Here is a 12,500-nt window from a genome sequence, read left to right as displayed (position 1 = left end):
TGTGCTGTGCTGTATATGTGTGTGTGTGTGTGTGTGTGTGTGTGTGTGTGTGTGTTTGTGTGTGTGTGCAACATTTGGTATTTACGATTCTAGTGTTGGGAAAAAAAACAGTATGGTTAGATGTTATCAAATCTTATTGCCTTTTTAGTACAAACGTTTTATGGTTTGATATAATATAATGATCGTATCATACGGATCGGGTATTGCCCATTTAAATAAACAGCTGCCTTGAACATGATAGAAAGACTGCAGATGTGTGTGTGTGTGTGTGTGTGTGTGTGTGTGTGTATGTGTGTTTGTGTGTATGTGTGTGTGTGTATGTGTGTGTGTTTGTGTGTATGTATGTGTGTGTTTGTGTGTGTGTATTTGTGTGTGTGTGCAACATTTGGTATTTACGATTCTAGTGTTGGAAAAAAAAAAACCAGTATGGTTAGATGTTATCAAATTTTATTGCCTTTTTAGTACAAACGTTTTATGGTTTGATATAATATAATGATCATATCATACGGATCGGGTATTGCCCATTTAAATAAACATGATAGAAAGACTGCAGATGTGTGTGTGTGTGTGTGTGTGTGTGTGTGTGTGTGTGTGTGCTATTTTACCAAACCTACTATAGATAGAATGCGCTTGGCCAAGGAGTTCACAACATTGCCATCCGGAAGTATAACGGACCAACACACAAACTCTGTGTAACCATGAACTTCTATAGTCTGGTTAATAGATAGTATGCAGATGACGTCACTCAGGCCTTTGTTATTGTTTTTGCCATCCGCGTTTGTGATTTGTTCTCACTAAACTGTATAACCAGACTATAAAAGTTCATGGTTACACAGAGTTTGTGTGTTGGTCCGTTATACTTCCGGATGGCAATGTTGTGAACTCCTTGGCCAAGCGCATTCTATCTATACAGTTTAGTGAGAACAACTCACAAACGCGGATGGCAAAAACAATAACAAAGGCCTGAGTGACGTCATCTGCATACTATCTATAGTGGTTTGTACTTGTGGTTTTGATGATAGGAACACATTTGGCTCTTTTTTTTAACCTGAATACAAGGGTCATGAGTTTGAATCCCTATCTGGTCATCTGCCCTAGCTTCTCAGCAAAGCGTTATCATCATCATTATTATTATAAATATTATTATTATTATTAAATATCCAATGAAAAAAAAAAAGAAAGAAAGATCCAGGTCAAAATTGACAGATATTATCATAACTGTGATCACCATTTACATCATTAACGCCGTGCACTTATTTGTAGGTCTGATAACCCAATTCTTTATGGGCGCATTGCTGTTATGGACATCTCAAATAAATAAATAAATAAATAAATAAATAAATAAATAAATAAATAAATAAATAAATAAATAAATAAATGAAGGAAATTATTGTCCGTTACAACAAACTAGACCTATAATTGTTTTCGGATGTCAAACCTACATATAGATAGTATGCAGATGACGTCACTCAGACCTTTGTTATTGTTTATGCCATCCGCGTTTGTGAGTTGTTCTCACTAAACTGTATTAACCAGACTATAAACGTTCATGGTTACACAGAGTTTGTGTGTTGGTCCTTTATACTTCCGGATGGCAATGTTGTGAACTCCTTGGCCAAGCGCATTCTATCTATATACGTATACATCGATCATAATCATAAACAATCAAAAACATAACAATTACAAACATTATCATCAAATTCATATTGAAAGTTATAGAGCTGCCTGTCGAAGGCATTTTTTGAAGTGCTAGAATACACTTTTGGAGTCTTTGGTTATAAGTTTCAAACAGTTCCGTGTATTAATTGTCCGTATAATTATTTTTTTTTAAATTTTGGCGATTAACTCACTCAACCCTAACACCGACTATATCCGTAGTTTTACCCGGGGTTACTTTTACCCCATGCCTATTTATTACATTTTTCTGTGACAAATTATAGGCGTAGTATCAAAGCTAATGTTTTATAGTTTTTTTTTACATGTTAATGATAGTTGAAAAAAAATCTATGTACATGCTTATTTTTAATACATTTTTTTTTCCAATTTTGAAAAGTAGCAAAAGTCTCTGGGATTGAGTTAGTTAATTGCAGAAGAATGTGCTATAAAAATTTGGGGATCAATATATCACTTTGTATTTTTGAACAGATTTATACGTTATGAGTCTTTGGTTATAAATTTCAAACAGATCCATGTGTCAACTTTTTTAAAAAAAACCTTTATCAATTTCACATTATATAATCTTTATTCCAAGAAGACTTATCTCTATATATTAATTAATCAACCATACCCACTATCAGTGGGTGTCAATATAGCTGACACGAAACTGACGTACTTCGAAAGAACACATTTGTAAAATTTTGGCCAGAAAACTCGTCAGTCATTCAAATAATACGGAGCGATAAGAATAAATAACCCTCGTCTAACCACACACACAAACACACACACACACACACACACACAATTTTAACGTCCAAGTACTCATTTTACACCCGAGTACGGAGAGAGAATGTGAGTAAAGAGCCTTCGCCAAGGACTCAACTAAGCGCCGAGCGAGGCTAGAGCCCCCCCCCCCCCCCCCCCCAGAAAACTTCTATTTAATTCCCAGATTAATGTCCTAGGTTTGAGAAATTTTGATAAGGTGGGGGGTCACTTTAAACGATCGATATTCGAGTTTTTTGGCCAAACGTCATTTTTTTTTTTTCTGGCGTACTGTAGTACAGGCATAATATATCTGTTAAAGTAGCCACTTAGCTGCCGTACTCTTGATTGCCATAATATTTAAAAATTTGGCCAGAAAACTTTATTCAAATAGTTATTTGGGATTTAAATGATTCGCATTTTGGCAAATAAAAACAACAAAAAATAGACAAAGAAGCAAAACAAAACTCTCAAATTTGGGACTTTGCAAAGTCTTCTTTATTACCTTGCTGGCTGAGTAAGATCAAAGAGAGAGGGAATGGGGATACCCCTCTCATGCGCATAATGAACGGTGCCCCCGTTTCGAGCCGAAATAAGTCCCGGCAACCCTTGTACGCAGAATCCCTGACTACGGACAGAGCTGCACATACGAGATGGAAGTCGGTTTGGACGAATTCAATCCCTCGTGGGGGCGGGGACCTACACTCCTCTAAGCTTGGTGAGAAGTTGCCAGGCTTTGAACCAGTAAGAGGAGACACTGGGTAGCTGCGAATCGGCTTCGGTCGAGGAGCTGCCTAACGGCCGGTGCGTTACATCAGTGGGGTCTAACTTCCTGTCCAATATGTCCACGCTGTGGACAAGAACCCGAAACGGCAGAGCATCTAGTCGAAAGGTGTGTTGTGACGATGCTACCAGGCGGGTTCGCGACGGTGCACGAATGCGGACCGGACTTTGCTGATTGGGTCGATCGTCATAACATAATAGTGTGAACCATAAGAAGCAGCAGTACCTTGTTTGAGATGGGTTTTTTTTTTTTTTTTTTTTTTTTTTTTTGGTTTTTTTGTTGCTAAGATGAGGGTCATTTAAACGATCGATATTTGAAGGACGAGTTTTCTGGCCAAATATTTAAGTATCTTATCTTTCCAGAGTAGGCCGGCAGTTAGTTGACTGGTACAGTGTAGGGTGACCGTGTCACTGCACCGATTAGCCAGTTTGTTACCTCGTTCTACTTTACTACTTACTGCCTGTCTGTCTGTCTGACGAGCCTATCTACTTGTAATTCAAGGAACTTAATTCGATAGCTGGCACGTTTTTATAGTTCTGGCACACGCACACTGACACGTGACCACAAAAAACCCCCAACTAAACAAACAAAAACGTCAGCTTTTATATAGGGCAATACCCACGAGACAGTATGCGCTTGGCTCAGAAGTTCACTATAGATAGTATGCGCTAGGCTTAGAAGCTCACAATATTGCCATCCGGAAGTATAAAGGACCAACACACAGAACTATGTGTAACCTTGAACGTTTCTAGTCTGTTTAATACAGTTTAGTGAGAATTACTCATAAACGCGGATGGCAAAAGGCAATAACAAAGACTTGGGTGACGTCATCTTCATACCATCGATAGGTCAATATCTACTAGACGTGCCAAAGTACTTTATAGGGGGTCCTTAATCAACAGCAACACGACACATTAGGCATGAACAGAGGCAATGATGATAACGGCTATGTTAACTCATTTTTCACCTGAGTACGGTTAGAGAACGTGAATAAAGAGCTTTATTTTTTTCAATGACTCAACTATGCGCCGCCCTAAGCGGGACTCGAACAGAGGACCTTCCGATCCGAAGGCGATTGTCATACACTAGACCACCCTCTAGCCGCACACAAACCTATCAGTTACCCATCGCCTCAAATGGATAATGGGAGCGATCTATATTTCATGTTTTCGTCCAACCTAGGCATCAATCACATGATTTGTTGCTGTACAACGATTGGACATTTCTCAATGCATCAAAACACGCTGCATTGTTTATGAAATTGTAAACATACCTGATCATGCTGAGCAAAATGACCAATTGTAACGTTGGATATTTCTCAATTGTGAACACTTTTCACTATGTGGGTCATTTGAGCACATTTTGCAATGTGACCAATGACTTCGAGCACATGGGAAGGTAATATAGATAATTCCCATTAAATATTGGATCAAAACTCTCCATACACTAATGGAGCGATCTATATTTCTGTTTTCGTCCAACCTAGTCATCGATCACATGATTTGTTGCTGTACAACGATTGACATTTCTCAATGCATCAAACACGCTGCATTGTTTATGAAAGTTGTAACATACCCATGAGTCATGCTGAGCAAAATGACCATTTTTAACGTTTGACATTTCTCAAATTGTGAATACTTTTCACTATGTGGGTCATTTTGAGCACACTTTGCAATGTGACCAATGACTTCGAGCACATGGAAATGTAATAAAGATCATGCCGTGCTTGAATCGGATACCGAAAATTGAATTAGAATCTTAAATTCAAATGATCCAAAACACGAAATGTTTAGCTTTTTATAAATAGAATGAAGATGACGTCACTCAGGTCTTTGTTATTGCTTTTTTTTGCCATCCATGTTAATGAGTAATTCTCACTAAACTGTATTAACAAGACTAAAAACCACCTCGATCACTCATAGTTTTGTGTGTTGGTCCATTAAATTTCGAGATGGCAATGTTGTGAGTTTCTTAGCCAACTGCACACTTCTATAGATAGTATGCGCTAGGCTAAGAAGCGTACAACATTGCCATCCGGAAGTATAACGGACCACCACGCAAAACTATGTGTGACCTTGAACTTGAACGTTTATAGTCTAGTTAATATAGTTTAGTAAGAATTACTCATAAACATGGATTGCAAAAAGCAATAACATAGACCTGAGTGATGTCAAATTCATTCTATCTTTTGATGAAGAAACAATGAAAGCTTACTTTATTATTATTTTCTAAAAGCTAAAAACATATAAAAGCACGTATTTGAATACGAGTTTTATAGATAGTTCGCAGTTGACGTCACTTAGGGGTTTGTTATTGTTTTATGCCATCCGTGTTTATGAGTAATGCTCACTAAACTGTATTAATCTGACTATAAACTTTCATGGATACACACAGTTTTGTGTGTTGGTCCGTTATACTTCCGGATGGCAATGTTGTGAGCTTCTAAGCCAAGCGCATACTATCTATAGTTTGGTTAATAGAGTTCAGTGAGATTTGCTCATAAACATGGATGGCGAAAAGCAATAACAAAGACCTGAGTGACGTCAAATTCATTCTATCTATTGATGAAGAAACAATGAAACCTCACTTTATTATTATTTTCAAAGCTTAAAACATAAAAAAACGTAATTGAATATGAGTTTTATTCTCCGTGTGCATCCTGTACATATATGCAGGTCTGACATCCGAACTCACTTATGGGCCTCGTTTAACATTGTTTAAATGGACAATATTTTGCGTCTTTTTTTTTTTTTTGGAGATTTCCATTACAACAATGAGCCCCATAAGGAATTGGGTCGTCAGACCTGCAAATAAGTACACGTCGTCCGTCGTGTGAATACAGGGTCAATAATAAATGTCACCGTTTTCGTTCCAAAAACTTGGGGAAAACAGAAAGTCGTTCACACTAGTATAGCTAGCTCGGCCACTATTTGGCTTGTAACTTATTCTTTGTCGGGGTTTGTGGACAAGAAACAAAAAAGATGAAAGTCGTGAGAGACATTTGCGAAACAAAGAAAGCATTTAAATGGATTAGCTTCTTCGTTGACGCAGCCCATTTGTTATGGCAAAGTTTGTACAGGAAAAGGTCATGTATTTTGACGGCATGCATGCATGTGTGTGGCCTTACCGTACGTCTGGACCTGCCTACCTGAAATTGGGAAAATTCGTATTTTTTTAGGGACAATAGCATGATCGATGTGCGACTATGTGTGTGGTCTAGTGGTATGACACTCGTTTTCGGATCGGAAGGTCCTGGGTTCTAGCCTCGCTCGGCGGGCGCATAGTTGAGTCCTTGGAGAAAGCTCTTAACTCACATTCTCTCACCGTCCGCAGGTGTAAAATGAGTACCTGGACGTTAACAGCGTTGTCTCTGTCCGAAAGACAATTGTAATATCGCCTAACAGGCGTTGTCCTGTCCTAAATGTTAAATGCTGCTATTGGCTTCTTCTTCTTCTTCTTCTTCTTCTTCTTCTTCTTCTTCTTCTTCTTCTTCTTCTTCTTCTTCTATAGTTGTGTGTGTGTGTGTGTGTGTATGTGTATGTGTGAGTGCGTCTGTGTGTGTGTGTATTTGTATGTGTGTGTTTGTGTGTATGAGAGAGTGTGTGTGTGTGCAATGCTATTAGTGTGACGCTCGCTCTCTCTCTCTCTCTCTCTCTCTCTCTCTCTCTCTATCTATCTATCTATCTCTATCTCTCTCTCACTCTCTCTCTCTCTCTCTCTCTCTCTCTCTCTCTCTCTCTCTCTATCTCTCTCCGTTACTCCCCAAACCTTCTCGTCTTGTTCTCGCCCTTTCTACTGCCCTGTCGCTCAACGATCATCCCATCTGAAGAGGATGCAAATTTTTACTATATGTTATAATAAATATCATAGCTACCCCCTCCCCTTCCCGTTATCCATCAAGCCATTTTCGGGTTGTCGTTACGCACCAGCTGTGGTAAAAGTCAACATAACAATGGAGTCTAAATATAAACAATAAAAAAAAAGAATATAAAAAAGACAAACAAATTATAAAATTCTTTTATATCCATTCTTCTCTCAACCATCAACTTTCCAAGAATTGACATTTTTTGGAAAACCGACACAGCAGGAAAGCTGAAGATCCCTGACAGATTTTGTGTTAGACCATTCAAATCCCCCCCCCCCCCCCCCCCCCCCGCCCTATCAACCAGTTAACTGCCGTACTCTGGAAAAACAGGTATTTAAAAATTTGGCCAGAAAACTCGTCCCAAATTTTAAAATACATGTTATTTCAAAGTAACACAGTACTAGGTTGAAAGAGATAAATAACAATGTGAAATTGGATGTAAGCTTCAATTTAATATACGAAAACAGATAAAATGGACGTTTCGGGTTTCCCCTTCATCAACAAAACAGGATGAATGAAACACTACAGACGAATGAGATAATGTGGTAGAGGCGTTGTTAAGATTCATCAGAGGCAATCGGACAGACAATCGGACAGACAATCGGAGACCTTCCGAGACAATCGGACAGACAATCGGAGACCTTCCGAGACAATCGGACAGACAATCGGACAGACAATCGGACAGACAATCGGAGACCTTCCGAGACAATCGGACAGACAATCGGAGACCTTCCGAGACAATCGGACAGGCAATCGGACAGACAATCGGACAGACAATCGGACAGACAATCGGACAGACAATCGGACAGACAATCGGAGACCTTCCGAGACAATCGGACAGGCAATCTGAGACAATCGGACAGACAATGAATGCAGACAATTAAATAATCAATTCCAATTGTCTGTCCATCCATAGGGACCCAGCAATGATTGAGTAGCTGAGTTTTTTGGGGGTCTTATCCCAATGGTAGAGAGCATTTGCCCCTATGCTAGTCCGTTGAAAGCCACAGAGACGCTGGTGTACGAAAACTCCGGCTCCACGGGCCTTATCATTACTATCCAAGTACTACTACTAGTCCGTACCAATCGTATATTATATAAGATTGGAAAACATCACTTTTTGTTGACTCAGTCTGTAAACACTGAAGTGGTCATTGGCCAGACGGAATGAAAAACTATTTTAAATCGTTCTCGCCATAATATTATAGTGTAACCTTACCCTCAGCCCCCCCCCCCCCACCTCTCTCTCTCTCTCTCTCTCTCTCTCTATCTATCTATCTATCTATCTATCTATCTATCTATCTATCTATCTATCTCTCTTTCTCTCTATCTATCTATCGATATCTATCTCTATCTCTCACTCTCTCTCTCTATCTATGTCTATCTCTCTCACTCTCTATATCTATCTATCTCTATATATCTCTCTCTCACTCTCTCTCTATCTCTCTCTCTCTCTCTCTCTCTCTCTATTTCTGACAATGTGGCAGGTGAAAGGCCATTTTGTCGTATCGTTTACACAGCGCTGCCAACCTGAAATTTCAAAACGTCGTAGTTCCAAGGGAAGAAAAAAGAAAAAGTCACTATAGATAACTTTGCAAAATAATAATTTGCCAGCATCATTATCCAAAAATACTCCTAAAGTCCTCAATGTAGGTTCCAAGGAACTAAACTTTCCTTTTCAACAAGATGTATTGAGTCAAAGTGAAAGTGTATGAAGTTCTGTAGACATGAGCAGGGGCGTGGTTATATTGGTTGATTTGGTGCCTGGCACCACAGCCATCTATCTGTTAAAATGGATTTCAGCATTTATATAATAATAAAACTAAGAAATAGTATATACCGCCTCGTACTTATCTGAGTAAGTCTTTTCTTTAATTTTTACCCCATTTTTTTGTATTTACAAATATAGCATGTTTTAAAGTCATTTTCTTCTGATTCTGGCACCACCTTATACTGTAAGCACGCCACGCCACTGGACATGAGCAAAAGATTCGTAATTCTACGAATATTTGGTAGTGCTTGACGGGTCTGTTTACATTAGAGATGAATGTCATGGAGGTTGTGGTTGAGTGGACTCAGGCTTTGAAACCCATTGGCGATGACAGAATGGACCTGTACGGCGTTCATTGACATAATGTGAATACTAGCCGTCTTAAAACGGGATTAAGCTGGAGTAAACGATATTATATGCCATAGACCCTAACCCAATCCTTTACCAACGAAAATCGTCACATTCGTTACGATTACAACCAACATTTTTTTTAATTCAAATTTCTCTTGGACATCGTAAAATTTAAAGAAAATGAACAGTGTGTTGTAGAGCATGTTTTGCTAAAGAAATAATGTATCGGAAGAACATACTGCTATTGTTTTTGAGTGATAAAAATAATTTTTTGGAGGGGGGTGTTGATGAGTTTATTATTATTTTTTTATTTATTTTTTTTTTTTTTTATTTATTTTTAACAATATTATTTAGGCCTCTTACCTTATTTAGCTGTGTCTCTGCAATGACATAAAGTAGGTAGGTAATCCTTCAAGAATAACAGGTCAGGTAGATGCAATCCGCAAAGCGATTTGTCCGAGTGCGTGAAATGAATCCATTACCATATTCATGTCATCTTCCAACACTTCTTTCAATAAACCATTTGGTGGTGTGGCGCAACTTTTTGCCTTTCTTTACACTCAAAGATAAATGGTTCAAGTCTAAGATAATAAATTTTACGTCTATTTGATGACAAGCTATCACCAGTTCCATTTGCAAATGTCTAAACAAAATATACACGTTTTTAATACATTTGTATCTAATTTGATAAGGACCAAGGATTATGCAATAAGAAAACAGGAAAATAAATGATAAGAATGTCACAACGACATGCATTGCTTAAATGTTATCTCATAAAAATGTGGATTACGGAATATCTAACATTTTATATAGAGATAGAACGATAGATAGAACATTTTGTAGGTAGGTAGGTAGGTAGGTAGGTAGGTATGTAGGTAGGTAGGTAGGTAGGTAGGTAGAAAATGAATGGATAGATAGTAGATAGATAGATAAATAGATAAATAGATAGATGGGTAGATGGATGGATATATAGACAGATGGGTAGATGGATGGATGGGTGAATAGATCTGAAAACAAAACAAAAAGAGATAAAGAGAGTAATATCTAGTTGTAGAGACAAGTACAAAAATAAAATTGAAAAATGCTTTTCTTCTGGGGATATACGGGACACGTGGCGGGGGCTTAAAACTGCTGTTAACTATAATCCAAAGCCCACGATTATATCAGAAGATATCGAAATTGAAACTTTAAATAAATTCTATTCACGTTTCGACACAGCAAACAAATTTGATATTGAAAATTAAAAACATAAATTAGACAGGGCTTTGGAAGATGAAATGACTATTGAGGTCAGTGAAGAGGAAACGAGATTCGTATTTTCGAAACTAAACGAGAGGAAGGCTGCTGGGCCGGATGGATTGAAAGGAAAACTATTAAAAGAATGTTCCCATCAGCTTTCCCCCATTTATACACATATTTTTAACTGGTCCCTCCAATGCGTTTCGATCCCTGAAATTTGGAAAACTTCAAAAATTATTCCTGTTCCAAAAAAAGAAAAACTTGAAACTATGAACGATCTCAGACCTGTTGCATTGACTTCAATAGTTATGAAATCTTTAGAAAAACTTGTTCTTGTTAAAATTAGGAATCAGTTTATGCCATTGAGTGATAGTCATCAATTTGCTTACAAACCAGGACGTGGCGTAGAGGATGCCATTTTGCTGTTTACAAACAACATCTACAGGCACCTAGATCACGCTAGGAGCTATTGCAGATTGCTTCTTGCAGATTTTTCTTCAGCGCTCAATACAATGCAACCTCAGTTGGTTGTTCAAAAATTGACTAGTCTGAATTTAAACAAGTATATAATTGCTTGGGTGCTCGAATTTCTTACTGAGAGAGCACAATATGTTCAATTAGGACAAAACAAATCTTCCCGTATAACTACAAATACTGGTGCTCCTCAAGGTTGTGTATTGTCCCCTGTATTATTCACAATATACACGAATGACTGTAGAAGTCAAAACCTGAGTGTGCCTTTAATAAAGTTTGCAGATGACACCGCTCTTCAAGGCCTCATAACAAATGGCAACGAAGTGGCTTATAGGCAATAAATTGATAGATGTGTGTCTTGGTGTGATACCCACCACCTAGAGCTTAAGATAAGCAAGACAAAGGAGCTAGTGATTGACTTTAGGAGAGTGAAGGAACCGATAGAACCGTTAAAATCAAAGGACCAATTCGTCCAGCGAGTTCCTCACTACAAATACCTTGGTGTAACGATTGATGACAGGCTCAAGTGGGATGAACACTTGAAAATAATTAGGCATAAGATGTGCAGACGTACATATTTTTTATCAAAACTCTCTCAGTTTAGAATTTATAAAACCCTCTGCACATTATTTTATAGAGCAGTAATCGAAAGTGTTTTACATTTTGTATAACAGCTTGGGGGGAGGCAGTTGCTTAGCAGTGGAAAGGAACAAAATAAATTCAAATATTAAAAAATCCATTAAACGCTATATAAATGATGTTGACGATGTAGCTCTTTTATACGAGAAATTTTGTATAAATAAAATAACTAAAATATTAAATGACCAGTATCATCCACTAAGACCATCAATTATTATATCAGAAAGAAGTGGTCGCCCTTTCTCTATTTCAACGAAAACAGAGAGAGACACCGAAAATCTTTTCTGCCGTCCAGTATTAGGCTTTATAACAACAAGCAATAATCATTTTATATAATTATTTCTCATTTTTACTTTTAAAAAATATAAATATTAATTTATTAATTTATTTGTTTTACAATCTTTTCAATTTTCAATTTATAGTGACAGTTTTAACTATTATACAGTGTTGAAATTATTCATATCATAAAGTGCAGCTCTGGTTATAGAGCTGCTCCTTTTTTATATATATACATCCTATTTCCATTGTATTTTTATCTTATTGTGTAAATTATAACACGTCTGTACAAAAAAATTCCTTTTTGGGATGCAATAAAGTATTATTATTATTATTATTTTATTATTATTATTATTATTATTATTATTTATTATTATTTATTATTATTATTATTATTATTATTATTATTATTATTATTATTATTATTATTATTATTATTATTATATTATTAGATAATAGTAGATAGATAGATAGATGATAGATAGATAAGATAAGATAGATAGATAGATAGATAGATAGATAGTAGATAGATGATAGATAGATAGATAGATAGATAGATAGATAGATAGATATAGATAGATAGATAGATTAGATAGATGATAGATAGATAGATAGATAGATAGATAGATAGATAGATAGATAGATAGATAGATAGATAGATAGATAGATAGATAGATAGATAG

At 36.9% G+C, this 12,500-nt stretch overlaps 1 protein-coding gene across 3 annotated transcripts in view; it reads right to left on the bottom strand.

The window, feature by feature from the left end:
- The window catches only part of LOC144956944 (uncharacterized), a 122,721-nt gene that overhangs the window by 103,382 nt on the left and 6,839 nt on the right, over positions 1-12,500 (bottom strand). For all 3 annotated transcript variants that reach the window (XM_078887785.1, XM_078887784.1, XM_078887786.1), the window contains exon 2: positions 9,553-9,868. The gene's annotated coding sequence lies outside the window, so the exon portion shown is untranslated. The remainder of the gene's footprint in view (positions 1-9,552; positions 9,869-12,500) is intronic.

This window comes from Berghia stephanieae, chromosome 11 (genome assembly GCF_034508935.2).
Source record: "Berghia stephanieae isolate SIO BIC M18660-M18661 chromosome 11, UCSD_Bste_1.3, whole genome shotgun sequence".
NCBI lineage: Eukaryota > Metazoa > Mollusca > Gastropoda > Nudibranchia > Aeolidiidae > Berghia > Berghia stephanieae.
The sequence above is the reverse complement of the archived record's forward strand: the minus strand, read 5'-3'. Positions and strand labels throughout refer to the sequence as shown.